Here is a 15774-nt window from a genome sequence, read left to right on the forward strand (position 1 = left end):
CAAACCTTCCCTCCGGTCCAGGCTGCCAGCTAATTATTGCCCCTTTTTAAGCACAGTGCAGAGAAGGATCTTTGCGATGAGCCCTTGGCCGATGAGGGGGCAGGCATCGGGGCTCCATGTGCTGTAGGCACCATCTCATCTTCGATGAGGCGATGCTGGTGAAATGGGGGGCCCTGCTCCTGCAGGTGCATCTACCCCCTCCAAAGGCAATCTCCGGCTTAGACTCTAGGACGAAGCTGCTCTGCTACTTATTTTTTTCACCTTTTATTTCTTTTTTTCCTAGTCATTGCAGGCATTTCTGCATTTGGGGAGTGTCACGGGCCTTCCGGCTCTGTCACTTCAAAGCCTGTCGCCCTTAATGGCATTTCTCACCAGCCCCTTCCCGCCCACCTCTCCCATTGCGCTGCGGCCCCCCCTCTCCCTCCCCCGCCCGCCGCCTTAATTCTTTATGGACAAAAGCTGACTTTAGCACAAGTCTGCTTTGATCAAAGGGAGCCTTACCAAGTCCCGGAGACAAGCACTTCCCGGGGAGATGGCAGAAATTAGGTCAGCTCCGCGGTGCTCGGCGTGGGGCGGACGGGGCTGCCCCCCGCCTCCCCTGCCAGCACAGGGCTGCCAGCCGCCCTCCTCCTGCCTTTGGGGATCCCCTGGGGCAAGGTTCTGCTTGGAGGCACCTGGGGTCCCCCCAGCCTTCCCACCCCAGTGAGCATCCTGTTCTGCACCCATCAGCCTCCCCTTGCTGCCTCCTGCATCCTCCAGCGCTGGAGCCCGGCCGGCAGCTCTTTCCTTTTTATCTCAGGGTGCCCCAAGGTGTCTTGGGGCAAAACTCGTCATTCAAGGTCATGCTGGACCCTGACCGGGTGGGGTTCACCAGGGAGGCAGCAATGAGCACGCTGGGCTGGAGAGGGCACATTAAAAACTGAATTCACAGAATCACAGAATGGTTCAGGTTGGAAGGGACCTTAAAGATCATCTAGTTCCAACGCCCTGCCCTGGGCAGGGACACCTCCCACTAGACCAGGCTGCTCAAAGCCTCATCCAGCCTGGTCCCCTTAAGGGTCCCCCAGTCCCCTTAATCCCCTTGTCACTCATGCCAGCAGAGCCCAAGCCCCTTTACCAGCCATGCCACTACAACACACCGTCAGCTACATGATGGGACCAAATCTCACTGGGAATGGGGTGCACAATGAACTGCTAGCGGGACAGGACCCATCTTGAATCTTTAAGGTGACTTTGCTTTTTTTGGGTGCCGGCTAGGCTGAGTGCTCCGCAAGCCAGTGGGGAGGGAAAGGAGGGACCCGCAGCTCAGCTGGATGGAGGGGACCACACTACAGCCCCCAAGCAGCATTCAGCTCAGCCCCCTGACCTTTTGTACAGCTCGTTAACAACAAATGCTGGAGAGGAGGAGGGCAGAGCTATTATAGAGCAATTTATATGTAAATGCCTAAAGTACCAAATCAAAAGCAAGCCTACTGGCATTCATTAGAAAAAAAAGGTTATTGAATTTTTTTGTATGTGGCTGTGTTTGGGGTTTTGTTTTTCATCTTGGCAAGACAAAGCACGCTGTCAAACCACCTGTTTGGCTTCTTGATTCTCCAGCTGCATCCTTGCCACACCCAGACACAGGTTAGGGCCAGGTTTTCCCTTCCCTGGGTAAGGTGGGGAACGAGACAGGGAGACTCTGGCCTCTGAGGTCCCCAGTAAGCCCTGGAGAGGGACATCCCACCTCTGCTGCCCACCCAGGACACCAAGGCAAGTCCCCCGAGACTGGCTTTGCCATCCCCACACAGATGCGGGAGCCCAAGGCGTTCCCCATAACTTACACCATGGCACGGACCTTACTTCCCCTTGGATAGATGATCCAAAAACTTCAGCCTGGAGGGATTTCCAACCGAAGTGAGTTTACCTTTAGCTAAAACCTGAATTTTCTCTGCAGTGAGGTTTTAGCTCTCAGCTGAGCGCTGCTTCTGCCAGCAGCAATAGAAACAAGGTAAAACACATGTATAAATTCTTAATCAAACTGTTATCTATAATGGCCCCAAGTAGTACAGCTGGTGGCACTGCTGCTGGAGAGAGCATGTCGATGTCTTTGTGTATTTGAAGAACAAGCTGATTTTCCCTTCCTAGAGCTGTGTTGTCCCTTGTCAAACTGAGACCACACTCAGGTGAGTTTGGGGGTCCCAGGCTCCAGCTGAAGGCCTGTGAGTGCCTTGTTTGTGTCACAAGCCTGGATGTAGTTTGATTTGAGGCAGCAAAGACTATTTCTGGACTTGAATGCAAAGTGGAAGAGCTGCCCCCAGTGAAAGTTACACCCCTAAGCAAGTCTTTTTGCACCAGCAATTGTGTCAAGATCCCAGCTCCCTCTCCTGCCCCAGCATCCTGCCACCCTGTCTCCTTTGCAAAGCTGCCCAAATCTGTGAAAACCCTCCCCGCATCAGCTCCGCACCCATCGGCAGCAACCATGGCTGTCTTCATGGGCGTATGACCCGGCGGTGGAGGCACAGGGAGGCTTTTTGGCCTCCTACCGGCTGTATGGTACCTGGGTTCATCTGCCTTCCAGTTGGCTGCTTGTGGGGCAAAGGCAACACTACCCCACGCTCGGCGTTCTGGGTGACCTTACGCAAATGAATGTAAATACAAGACCTATGCCATTAACATAATGACAGGATTGGTTGTTTTGTCAGGTGTTAGTGTTAGCTCAAAGACATTTCTATCGCACTTCTTGACACACGGTGTCTGGAGATTTCCAAGAGAGGCTTTCGGCAGCTGTGCAAGGGAAAGCTATTCAAATGGGAGAGAGAGAAAAATGGAAAATAATCAACGTTGCAGCATCACTATCAAATATGTAGGAACTCCCGTCCTGGAAGAGGTGTGTTCATTATCTCTCAAACCATTATCGTTGTATCAAACACAAGAGCTCACTCTGGGATGCTTGTGCCCATGGCCAGGCATTGCACGCCCAAAGCAGGTGCGATGAGCAAATGTGTCCTTGGCCTTACCCATTCCTCTCCTCCAAACAGCCAATTTACAATTTTTTCTTGTAGCTTGTATCAGAGTTAGAATGAATCCTCAGCCTCACGATGGAGCCAAGAAATGTTAGCCCTTTCTTCTCCACCTTAGCGAGGAGCTGAACTGTCGGCAGCTCCAGCAGAGGATGGGGTTGCAATGAGGACATCTCTCCACGCTGGGCTTTTGTCTGCTACAGCTGCATGGCCAGCCTGGGAAAAGCTTTTGGCTGCGTCTGCTGACACGGTGGTGGCACAGTGGCCTCCGGCATTGCTGTCACAGCAAACCATCACTGCGGCTCCGGTTTTGAGACCGTGCTCTGGCCTGGAGGCAGCTGAACATGATGAGAGCTACAGCAAAACAAAACCACTGCCAGGAGCTTCAATTTGCTTACAGGAGACTCTATCTGCTGGGAAAAATAGTGAGGGGTACATTGAAAAAGATTAAAAATTGCTGTCTGGGTGTGCGGAGTTGGGAGGTCTCGCTGGAGCAGGAATGGGGGCCAGCGTGAGCAGGAGTCAGACCATCGCACAGGCCTGGCATATTAATGAGCAATTTAACGAGGAGCCACATCAACTGGCAGCTGTTGGCTCCCTGAAGGGACAGAACACCTCACCCTGGTGCTTGTATCATGCATTTTGCTGCTCCCTGGTGTGCTTTGGTACCTCCGCCTGGGAGCGGAGGAATGCCTGCCAGCTCTAGCAGGAATTGCTCTAGATATTTGGCCTTCTCTTTGTTTATCCGAAATGACTAGCTGGGTGAGCTGGGGCCTTAATCAGTGTGTTCTTGATTGGGCTAATGGAGAAAAAGACCCAGCTGCCAGATTTCCCAGTGACTTGGGGCAGCCTGTTCCTTGCGTGCCTGTGCTGACCCTCAGAAATGAACTGAAAAAAAATCACGAGAGCTCAGAGAATCCGTCCCAGAGAGGATGTTCAGGGTAAGAGTCTAAAATAATGTTACTTAATCATGTTGTACAAGAAGTCGATAAAGAATAACAACACAGCTCTGACGTGCTGCATGCCAGACTCCACTTCTATTATGTCCATAATTTATCTCCATTGATGCAAGATAAATACGATAATAACATTTCATCTTAATCTTGAGGAGATAAAAACAATGCCTGTTGGCAAGATGGTGCTCCTGCTGTTTTTCCTGGCCATTAGTCCACAGGAAGCGTTGCCTCAACCCTGCCGGGCACACGCCTTCTGGTCCTATAACTTCCACCGAGCTCAACTGAAGCGAAGTTCACCCCAGCTGCATGGAGTATTCGCTTCGGCTGGGTGACTGCTCACGTCCAACTCTGCTCCTTCTCCAGAGGCATGCGGTGGCCTCCTGCAGCGTCGTCCCCTCCGTCCTCCCTCCGCTGCAGGAGGGCTGAGCCCTGGCAGGTGCCCAGGGACCACCCGGGTCCCAGGAAGGAGGAGGCAAGGAGAAACCCCCAGGATGTACTTTTCCCAGCTCATTTCCAGCCCATAGCAGAAGATCCGAAGCAGGTCTTGTCTCCCGCATGGTACCTCCCTGGGGCACAACAATTAATCAGTCCCCAGCTGCTATCTACCTGGGAATTAGCTAATTTCCTGAGGATTAGCCTAATTGTCTAATTATTCGTTATATCCCCTCTCCTCCCATGCCTCATTCATTGGTTGTTTGTTTTATTTGTAAAATATCTTTAGTCTCTTTTATTTGAAGACATTCAAGAGACTTATTTTGGGGTTGTTTTTTTTTTTTTTTGCATGCGTTTCTCGTCTGAAGAGTCCTTTCTGACACAAACCTCTCCTCAGTCTCCCTGAGAGCAAGGGCCGGGAGGTTTGGCCCTTACAGCGGGTCAGATCCCCTCTGCCTACGTGAAAGGCCTCTAATCCCTTTTTGTTCTTGTGCTCATCTTGCCTGACTCGCTTCTGAGACAATATTGCACTGCACAAGGGATGTGTCTCTAGAGAAGCTGCGCTACGAGAAATCCTTGGCAGGAGTTTTAGGGTTAGGGCATAAATGTGATTTTTTCTCCTTCAGTGGGTGTTTAAGTAATTGAATTTGTCTTTGCCTCTAAAGAATCCACCTGCAGTTGCAAAATCTGCTCCTGCCTCCAAAAAGCTGTTGTGTGTTGACACCTTGGTCTTTGTTCACGGGGCACCCTCACCCGCCCCCCAAAAGAAAGCAAATAAAAAAAGGAAATCACCCACGGAGCAGCCTTTTGTGACTGTGAATGGATATGTTTGGAAGTGCAGGGATGGATTCTCTTCTCCTATTCCAGCTGTCTTTGCAGAGGGACTTAGAGGCTCTTCCAAAAAAGCAACCAAATTGCTGAGTCCTCTGCAAGACCCTTGTGCCCTGGGCTTACCAGCTGGTGTAAACTCCAACCAGTTAGTTCCAGATAGCTCCTACCAGCTGGTGTAAGCTCCAGCTGACTTTTCCGTCCTCCACCTGCAACGATGTTCAGGGAGCTGGTCTAAATTTTGATCTGGGGCTGAAATACCCCTGGTTGTGTCCAGAGTTAAAAGCAAGTTAAAATATGCCTCCTTTGGTGAAAAAGGAGCGCTTGCTCTTTCCTCTCCACTTTGGTAGCAGAGCTAGGAGCCAATGTTGGGGGGACAGTATGGCAAAGCTGCCACTGTCACTCAGGCAGATAGTGGCTGAATTGCTGCAGATAATAATCCTCTCTTGATTTTGCCTTGTTTTTAATAATTTGAGAATTTTCACTAAGCAGAACAAGAAAATCTTCTGATCCCCCAGAGGGTTCTCTTGTTCCTCTTGTTCTCTCAAGGAAATAACAACAACGAATAAACAAAAAACAAAGCAGAAAAATTAAACCCATGAGTAAACCATAAATAGTGGGGTAGAGCTGGCTGAGAGTGCTTTGATGTTCAAATGCATCAGTTATTTGTTTTGGTTCTTTTCCTTATAATTTTCCTGTGTTCACTTCCCTAACTTTTCCCAGGTAGATTTCAGTAGCAGGCACAGCCCCTCAATGGTCCATGAGCATCTCCAGCCCTGCATGGAGGCGCGTGAGCTGGGCTGGGTATGGGTAGGATTGTTTCTTGGCTGGCCACTTCTCGCAGAAGCTTTTGGGGATCTGCTTTGGGGGATCATTCCTCCTGGACAAGTCCATCTGATAAGGTTTTACCTATGTTTTGATGAGTTCCCAAAATGTGTGTGTTTGTGCGCTGTCTCACTGTGTATGCTTATGCTGGACTGGAGAAGAGAAGGCTCCAGGGAGACCTTATAGCAGCCTTCCAGTACCTAAAGGGGGCCTACAGGAAGGATGGGGAGGGACTCCTGATCAGGGAGTGGAGAGATAGGATGAGGGGTAATGGTTTCAAACTGAAGGAGGGTAGATTTAGATTAGATATCAGGAGGAAATTCTTTCCTGTGAGGGTGGTGAGACACTGGCCCATCTTGCCCAGAGAAGCTGTGGCTGCCCCATCCCTGGAGGGGTTCAAGGCCAGGCTGGACGGGGCTTGGAGCAACCTGGTCTGGTGGGAGGTGTCCCTGCCCATGGCAGGGGGGTAGAATGCGATGATCTTTAATGTCCCTTCCGACCTAAACCATTCTATGATTCTGTGATTCTCTGACTTGGGTGTCAGGATTGATGTAGGCTGTATTTTATGTCCACGTTGTGGTTATCTCTGGGGCTTTTTGTGGATTGGAGGTGACTCTGAGGAGTTTCCTATGGCACGGAGAAGGGGTGTGCGTGTGTGTGTGTGCATGCACACATGTGTGCTTGGGGACGGGGGTCTGCGCATCTCAGCCGAGTGCAGCGTTCGCAATAGAAGCCAATTCCAAGTGCAAACAACGCTCTTCTGCTGCTCAGAGGTGCTTGTTGGCTCACGCAACTGAGAAGATTATGACATTCAAAAGAAATAATTTATAGACAGCAGATGTTTCATAAACTATGATAAAACCCCCCCCAACAACCAGAACACCAGCCCACCCAATATGTGCATGTGCTTCGACTTGGAAAAAGGTATCTAGACAGAGCAGCTGCTGAGAGCGCCAAGGGAGGTCGGCTCCGGAGCAGCACTGAGATACACACGATGCCGAATGCCTAATAAGAAATTTTGAAGTGATACAAAGAGGGTATCTGAGGGAAATTAAACTCATGAATTTTTTATAAGAAATAGGGGTAAGAACGATATGAAGTGGGGATATGTAAAGTGGGGAATGGGGAAGGAAGAAGGGAAAAAAAGTAACGAAGGTGCAGTAGAGCCGAGCCACGACGTGAAAGCCTTTGGCGGTGAGCTCTGAGCAAAGCTGGAGCACTTTGGAGCTGGCAGGCAGGAACGTGACCTTCCCCCTGCCCGCCCCGAGCCTGGCAGGGGTGTGAGCGGGACTGCTGCTGGGGGACGGGGCAGCAGAGGCTGTCACTGCCATGGACCCCTTCCCAGAGTGCCTTTTTGCTGCAACTGTAAAAAATTCGTTTCAACGTCGTAGCATTTTTTAGTTTGAGTTTTCATTTTGGTTGATTTCATTTCTTCTGCGTCTGCTAAATAATGACACAAACATTTTCAGAAAACACCCTTCTAGTGCTTTCTAACTGCTTGTTTTTGGACTGTAATCAGCCCTCCTCTTCCTCTTAGTCCCCGCAGCCCCTGCCCAGGTGGTGGCAGCAGCCAGGAGGAGAAGGTGGACATCTCCCTCCTCCATGTGCTCCAGCAGGGCTGGGCAGCTGGGACAGAGCACATGCCTGGGGTGTGTGGTTGGTGAAACAAAGCTGGTTGGTGAAAGCCTCCATCCATCCAGCTGTGGCTCCTGGGGACATATCTGCCATGGACCCCATGGACCGACTGCAGCCCGTTGCATGTCTCCTCACGCCCACTGCTCCACCAGTGCCCACCTCTCTGTGTCTGTACACTGTTGGAAGCAGCTCCTTCCTTACAGCCTTTCCTCCACGAACACACAGATCTGTTTTTCTCCAATTTTAGTCCCTTTCACATAGGGACTTCCCTTCATAATCAGAAGACCTCTCCTGCAGCCCCAGCTTTGGTGGCCATCAGCCTCCCTGCTATGATTACATAGATCTCCCTAAGGTATTACAGGGATGTAACTCATCTGAAGGAGCTGGTCAATTATTTCCCAGCTGGCTATTAATCATTGTGTTTGGCCCAGAAGTCCTTTGGCAGAGATCCACATCTCTTGACCAGCTTTTAGCAACCCCCGAAATAGCCCCCAGGGGCAGCCAGTGATGTAGTTTCCCACTCATCCCTAAGTGCCTGCTCATCTGTTCACCTTCTGGGTAAAGGTCTGGATGGAACAGGTGAATGTCTGCTATTGCCACCTGAAAACTGCAGGGCAATGCAAATGGAATAAGGGGTATAGACAAGAGGAGTGAAGGAGGTCTCAGGAAGGATCAGGCCAGCCCCTCGTCATGGAGACAGGACCTGGTAGCCCTGGCTGGCAGGAATCTGTGCCCATCGTGCAAGAGAGTTGGTGAATTCCGTAAGCGATAGTTCAGAAACTTTAGCTGGGATCTTCTACTCGCGCTGGCTGAAGATGGAGCTTTTGTGTCCCCCATTTTGTCATTGCCACGTTCATGCCCTCCACGTTGCGCTGACTGCCAGAGGAGGCAGTTCACAGAGGTGTCTGGGTACCTGGCGTATTAAATCCAGAAAACACAGCCCACTGCTGCCATAGGTTATTTTGTTTGTTAAAGACTTCTGATAGCTGTTCCTCCTTCTAGCTTGTGTTTCCTTTTACTTGTTCTTCCAGTTTGTCCCCGTCTGGGACCCAGTGGGGTTTTTGGACTTAGGGAGCTTTTCCCCTGCGAGATGTGAATGGTATCCAGAGCCTGGGCTTACGCCGCATCGCAAAAACAGCTGAAACCGGTGTGGGCATCCTGGAAGGAGGAGGCCACATTCTAGTTTAATAATAACTTGGTCTCCCTGGAGACCATCACATGTAGACAAGCTTCAAAAAAGCCTCATAAAAGACCTTAGAAATTCCCCTAATTTTCACTCCCCCTCCTCTTTGCACGCCCCAGGTCCATCACAGTTGAGTTACTTAAGCAGAGCAGGCTGTGCATTTGCAGGTGGTTTATTTTTTCCTAGAAAGACAGAGAATTCATACAAAGCTGGTGCTGTTGCGCGCCCTGGCTCAGGGCTGAGGGCTCGTGTTCATGTTAAGCATTGCTCATTTGTTCCCATTTCCATGAATGGATTGCTTTGTAGCGGTTCTCCTTGGAGAGGTGCTGCGCATCAGAGAGAGCTCCTTCAGATGGGTTTAATGCTGTCACCGTTAACCTGTGTCATCCTCGAATTTCAAGCTCGCAACCGCTCATGTGGTGCTGTGTCCTTATGGACATGAATTTCTCCAGTAGGGAGGAAGACAGAGGTCCAGCCTGAAGATATCTCTCATGGTTATATCTGAATAACAGAAGGCAACCATGCCCACTCGCGATGCCCGTGTGCAGGCTGTGCCTGGCAGAGCTGCTGCAGGAGCTGGACCAGCCACCCCAAAAGTGACCTTCTCCAGCAGGTCTCCCTCTCAGTAGGACCTAGCTTGTGGCCACATGAAAATTTTAATATTTTCTGTGTCGAGTGAGGGCTCTGAAAGGTTTTTCCATCAATAATATATTAATTGGGGGATGGTGGTTACCTGTGAGAGAAAAGATTGATCCACCCCAGCACCCTCACCTCCAAAACCGGACAAGGGAATGGGTTGAATTCAAGGAAAACAACGGCTGGACTTCCCCAGCCCGCAGCTCTTTCCCCACCTGCAGCTCCGGCGCTTACCTGAGAGTCTGTGTTTAATAATGTTGACGGACTTTTTTTTCCCCCCCTCCCCCATGAATTTGTCTAATTGCTTTTTTGTATTTCTGGATATCCATTTGCCGGGCTCAGCCAAGGAAAGGTTAATGAATTAGAGCCCTTTAAAGCACCCAAAGGGTTTTGAAAGAAAATTCTCTAAACACAAAGCCTCATGTTCTCATACTGTCATTAAGAGCTGCAGGATCATTTCGAGGGTGGTTGGTCCAAGCGTGGGGACCCCAGCCCTATCCCTCTCCCGACCCAGAGGAACTGGGGTGGTTTCTCTGGGTCTGCCTGAAACCTGCCATTCCCATTAAAGCTATTTTGTTCTGGGCTTGGAGGGGTTTGTTTCCTTTTATTTACTTACTTTCTGTTAAAGGAAGAGGGAGAGTTTGGACTGTTTGTATTTCAAACGTGTAGCCTGAAAGCTAACAGCTGCTTATTGTGGATGAGTTTCACGGGGGCCCAGAAAGCGAAGGAGAGAAGAAATGTAAAGGAGCGAAGCTTAGCACAAGTGGAAACAATCAGCATGAATACAAACCTGCCGGGGGAGAGGTGTCCAGAGGAGAGGGGTTTCAGCAACATTTCAGAGCCCTGCGCAACGGGATGTATGGCCGTGGTGAAGGGGGGACGGGGGTGCTCACACTGACCCCCCCATTCTGGGACAGTGGGGGACATTTAAACCTCTGCCGAGGCAACTGCCAGCCCTGGGGATGCTCTGCTGGTCCCCTCGTCCCCCTCACACGACCCGTGGGTCTGTGCTCTCTCCCGTCTGGGCTGGGAGAGGACATTTGGATTTGGGAAAATTGTGGTTTTGCATCTGGCCATGCATGGGCAGGGAGAGCGATTCTTCCGGCAACACACAAGGGCAGCAAAAGGACTAAAAGGTGCCTGGGGACCGTCCCCTCTGTTCATTTAACGGCAGCATTGGTCCATGGCTCTTGGCTGGAAACGCTGGTGGCTCCCGGGTGACAGCAGCGTCTGGGGAGCAGCAGAGGGACACGCTCCTGTCCAGACAGGACTCGGGGCACAGCTTATGCAGGGAATGCACTGATAATTACTCAGCTCCCAAACCTGGAATTTGGGTGTGTAATTAGGGCACATAGGTTGTAATTAACCTGGGACCGAGCACACCAACTCTCTAGGTATAGAAGGAGCTTAATGGTGTCCTGGAGCCTCCCACTGTGGTGGCTGTGGGACCCTGGCTCCTAGGAGAAGGTACAAGTGTAAAACCCCATCTGGTCTATACAGCTGTGGGGGCCTTCTGTAATATCACCCCTAAATGAGTTTTATGGAGGGAGTCAAAGACGGGAGGGGGGAGGTTACACATCGCGTGGGGGGTGCCTTGTGCTGCTCTGGGAGGAGAGCAGTGAAGCCCCAGCGTCAGCACTAATGGGGTAGGGCCAAACCCCCAGGACCAGGAAGGAAAGCTCTCCTGGAGGTCTGCATGCACCTCCAGGCTCTAATCACCCTGACCAGCCTCACCTGGGGCCTGTTCCCACCCACCCACACCTCCAGCCATTAGCCAGGGGCTGCATTTAAGCTCAGGCTCTTGGCCCTTCTGCCTTCCCTTGGCTGGGCTGTGTGGGTGCTGTACCTTATCCCTTGGCCTTGGCTTCAGGGTTGCCCTTGGACCTTCTTTGTTGTTACGGACCTGCATGGTGGCAATCACTGCCCCAAAACTGTCTCTCCTTGCTCTGGCGCTGAGCCCCACGTTGGTGAGATTGCTGTCGCCCTCGGCTCCTGGTGCATCTTGCTTTGCAGAGCTGCTTCCTCTTGCTTCTTGACACTTCATCCCCAGGTAGGTCAGCTTTTGTTTTATTTTGTTTTTGTTTAATGCTTTTTTTAATTAATGGAAGAGCCGCTTTCAAGATACAGTGTGGTTTCTCCCTGAAGTTGTCTCATCTGCTGCTTGGCCAGGTGAGCACCCACCTGCCAGCAGGGCAAACATCAGCGCAGACCCTGGGGAGAGGGGAGGAGTGGGGTTTGTGTAGGTGGAAGGGGCTCTTGTGAGGTCCATGTGTTACTGCCGTGACTCTGGCAGCTCCTGGTGCCCTCAGGACCGTTTCCAGGTGAGCAATGCTTGCTGTGCTCTGCAGACCCCGCTCTGCGGGATGTGGAAGTTGCCCAGAGTAAAGAAATGTTTTTCCTTAGCTTTCCCCCCGCCCCATATTTCCTTCCTGCTGTTCCCACCCACTGGAGGCTGAGGGCTTGGTAGTGCCAGGCTGCTGCAGGATTTAGGAGCTGATTTTAAGGGCTCAGAGCGAGATCCCTCTCTCTTCTTCCAGCTGCTGGCAGAGTTTTAAAGCACCAGCGGCTGCCTGCGAAGCGTTCTGCAGCACAGCTACTGATGGGGGCATGGAGGGATGGGTACAATGAGGGAAAAGAGCTGAGGAAGCACAGAATGTGAAAATAAAGATGAACAGAGGGGGAGGAAGGAGAGCTGGAAGCAGCTGGCAGAGGATTGTAATAAGGTGACACGAAGCTAACAGTTCAGCAGGCGGTCGGTGCACCCAGTAACCCGACACATTTAATGAGATGCTGCCAGCTGCTAACTGAAAGGGTTGGTTTCCTTAAATAAGTATTATAATATGTGGGAGATTGCTCTGATAGAGTGCTTAGTCCCCCCCAGCTCTCCCTGTCTCACCTGACAGTGCTCTATCGAACCCCCTGTTTGCCCACACACTGTGGCTACTTTCTGTGACCAGCTGAGCTCCCAGTCCAGCGCCGGAGGTTTGGGCTGTGGAGAGATGTCTGCTGCTGGGAGCACTGGTCCTGTCTGCTCCTGTGGGGTTGGGCTGTGGCCCTGAAGGAGGAAGGTTCGGGCAGGCTGCCTGGACACATCTTGGCCAGGTGGGATTTGTGCAAAACAAGGGCTGGGCATGGACCCTGGGCAGGCCTGTGGGTTGCTGCACCTCCATGAGCTCCTCTCCTGGTCAGATGTGTGGTTGTCCCTCCAGTGTCTGGCCTCAGATGCATGTAGCCTTGAATGATGCCCACAGTTGCTTTTATCGGCCCAGACCTGGCCCTGAAATGCACTTTAGTTTGCTCTCTCTTGTGCTGGCCTGATGATTAGTTGCCAAATCTGGCTGCTGTTGGGGCTGTGGCTGCTTTCTGCACTGGCTGGGCGCCTATGAGAGCCTGGGATGCTGGTGTCACTGAGCTGGGGAGGGACTGGAGAGGAGGAGGGAAATGAAGGTTTGATGGGCAGGGCTGGGCTGTGGGTGTTTGTGATGAAACCTGGGGTGACGAGTGTGTGATAAGGCCAATACCACTCTGGAACACAAGTTCAGACCTTTAGATGAGACACCAGTGTTCTTAACTGGGATGCTGAGTCGCTTTTTGGTGAAACTTGCTGTGGTTTTTATGGATGCACCAAGGTGCTGACCAGTGCTTGTAACCAGACTCGGGACTGGCTGAAGCTCCCGTGCTTAACGGCAGGGCAAATCCCTTCCCTCAGAAGCGGCAGGTTGGCAGATTCCCTCTGCTCCTCTGGCACAGCCCGGAGCTTTCAAGGAAGATGAAGAGCTGGGAATAGAGGCCAGGTGATTGAAACCAAAGGAAAAGGTTAAAAGTCCCAGCTGCACAGCTGTAATAACAGGCGTGCCAAGCACTTTGCTGCAGTGCAAGTGTAAGATCATTCCAGGTTTTATGGCTCCTCCAGGCCCTGTTGCAGGCTGAGATCCTCCTCCTGTGCTCTGCCACCAGCTGCAAAACCATCGGCAAAAGTAAGGGGTGTGAGGACCTGGGAGATCAGTAATGGACCTGCCAGAGCTCCTCCGCTTCAGCTCAGCAGCTGCCTTGCTCAAAAGTAATTCTGTGATTCTTTCCATGCGGAGTACTTGTTTTTAACCTACTTCTTTGGTAGTTTCTCTCTAGCCTTTGTGGCCAAATACTCGCTGGTTTTTCTTCTCTGAGCAAGGTTAGGTGGTCATTCTCCCTTTTCTGCTCTTCTTAGAGTGCTAATTTTTTGTGTGGAAATAATGCAGGTTTCTGCTGTCAGAAAATGGTTAACAAGCTGAGTTGTTCATGGGTTGCAAATGTGCTGTCAACTGGCCTCTAAGAGCTAGGCAGGCAGAACTTCATCTAAAATCCAAACAAATGCTCCTAAGGGCTTCACCCATAAGTTTGCTAAGGGTGGGGAAAGGGTGTTCCACCATGAAGAGCTCAAGAGGTGTCCGGGGTGTTGCTGGAGATGTTACAAAGTTGTTGGGGCTGAGGGATGCTTTGCCCTGTGACTTGAGGGATTCCTGCCTCCCGTGGCTCTCTGCTAGCTGTGGAATTCCCCTGCCACTGAAAGAGGCAGCAAGAGGGAAATGATGTTTGCTCAAGGTTGCCATGAGTGAACACCAAGGTGACAACAGACTTCTCCTGCCCCTGGTGGAGACAAGGGGTGGAGAAATGCTTCAGCTCAAGCTGAGCCTGGAGACAAGCAGGGTCACCATCTAAACCAAACCTGAGCACTTCCAAACTGCAGGTGTTCACCTCAACCCTGTCTCTGGGATATGAGCAGAGGTCATGTTGATCCACTTCTAGCTGGGGACCAGGCTCTGAGCTGGAGGAGCAGCTGTGGTCTGGGCCACCAGTGGCCTCACTGATGTGATGGCAATGTCCTCCTCCACCCACCACGCCGCCCTCCTCTGTTTTACCCATAGCTTTGAAAAGTGCTAGAACAGCCTTAAAATAGCTGGTAAAAGAGAGAAAGTGCGCAAACAGTTTACACCATTTCTGCATAGTTTGCTCTATTTTTAGTTACAATTTGATAAATGAATGTAGGTCAAGAAATGGAGGAGAATTTGCACTTTTTTCTTTTGTACAAAATTCAAGACAATTTTGGAAAACTGGGACAGCTCAGGAAAGGACTAAGTAGCTACTGAGCCCAAGGTTGTTTCTGCCTGAAGAGCAGGCTCCTTGCCTGGTGGGCAGGGAGGAGTTAATTTTTATTTCCTTCCAAAATATTCCCTGCTTTGAACATTTATGTAAAATCTTACCTAAACCACAGGTTTCCACCTCTCTTATGGAGATTGTGCAGTGATGCAAAGGTCCCTTTCTCAGGTGCCTGTGCTCATTTTTGAGGAGTGGCGGGGGGCTGGTGCAGGGTGGGCGGGTGTCAGGAGGATGGGGCCAGGCTCTTTTCAGTGGTGCCCAGTGACAGGACAAGAGGTAACGGGCACAAACTCAAACATAGGAAGTTCCATCTAAACATGGGGAGGAACTTCTTCACTGTGAGGGTGGCAGAGCCCTGGCACAAGCTGCCCAGAGAGGTGGGGGAGTCTCCATCTCTGGAGACATTCCAACTCCGCCTGGAGGCGTTCCTGTGCGACCTGCTCTGGGTGACCCTGCTCTGGCAGGGGGTTGGACGGGACGATCTCCAGAGTCCCTTCTAACCCCCATCATTCTATACAATGCCCATGGTGACCAACCCTGCTCGGCCACCACAAAGCCCCCCAAAATGATCCTATGGACTAGAATGGCAACCCTGAAAAGGGAGCGGAGGCTGGCATGTGGTGCATGATCTGATAGCTGTGCCTTAATACAGCGCTGGGTTACCTGTGGCAGAGCAGATTTAGCATAAAAAAAAGCACTGGAGGTTGGCTTTAACAGCTCCAGACACCCCACTAAATGGCTTACTGGGGGAGCTGGGGTTTTGGGACATTTCACTGAAAATTAACAGGACTAAAGCTCCAGGTTTATTGGCTTTTTGGAGGAGGTGAGAGCAGGGACTTCAGTTTTTTTCAAACTTTTTTTTTCTGACCAGTTGGTTCATGACAAAAATGAGCTGTCCTGAGTTCTCACCTCCTGGTTCCCATTTTCTTCCACTGAAGCTCTCTGAAATTAGGTGCTGGCTGTCCCAGGAGGTTGTGCTCCATGGCCTGGGCCAGAAGGGAGCACTGTCACTGTTTTCTTCTGCCACTGGAAGCTGGGGAAACCTCTCCCTGAGCCATCTCTTCCAGGTGGTCAAGGCATTAGTTTGTACTAGCAGTAGGTTAATTTTCAGAGTTAACAAATAAAACTTAAGTGTTGAGGT

This window comes from Rissa tridactyla, chromosome 12, assembly GCF_028500815.1.
Source record: "Rissa tridactyla isolate bRisTri1 chromosome 12, bRisTri1.patW.cur.20221130, whole genome shotgun sequence".
NCBI lineage: Eukaryota > Metazoa > Chordata > Aves > Charadriiformes > Laridae > Rissa > Rissa tridactyla.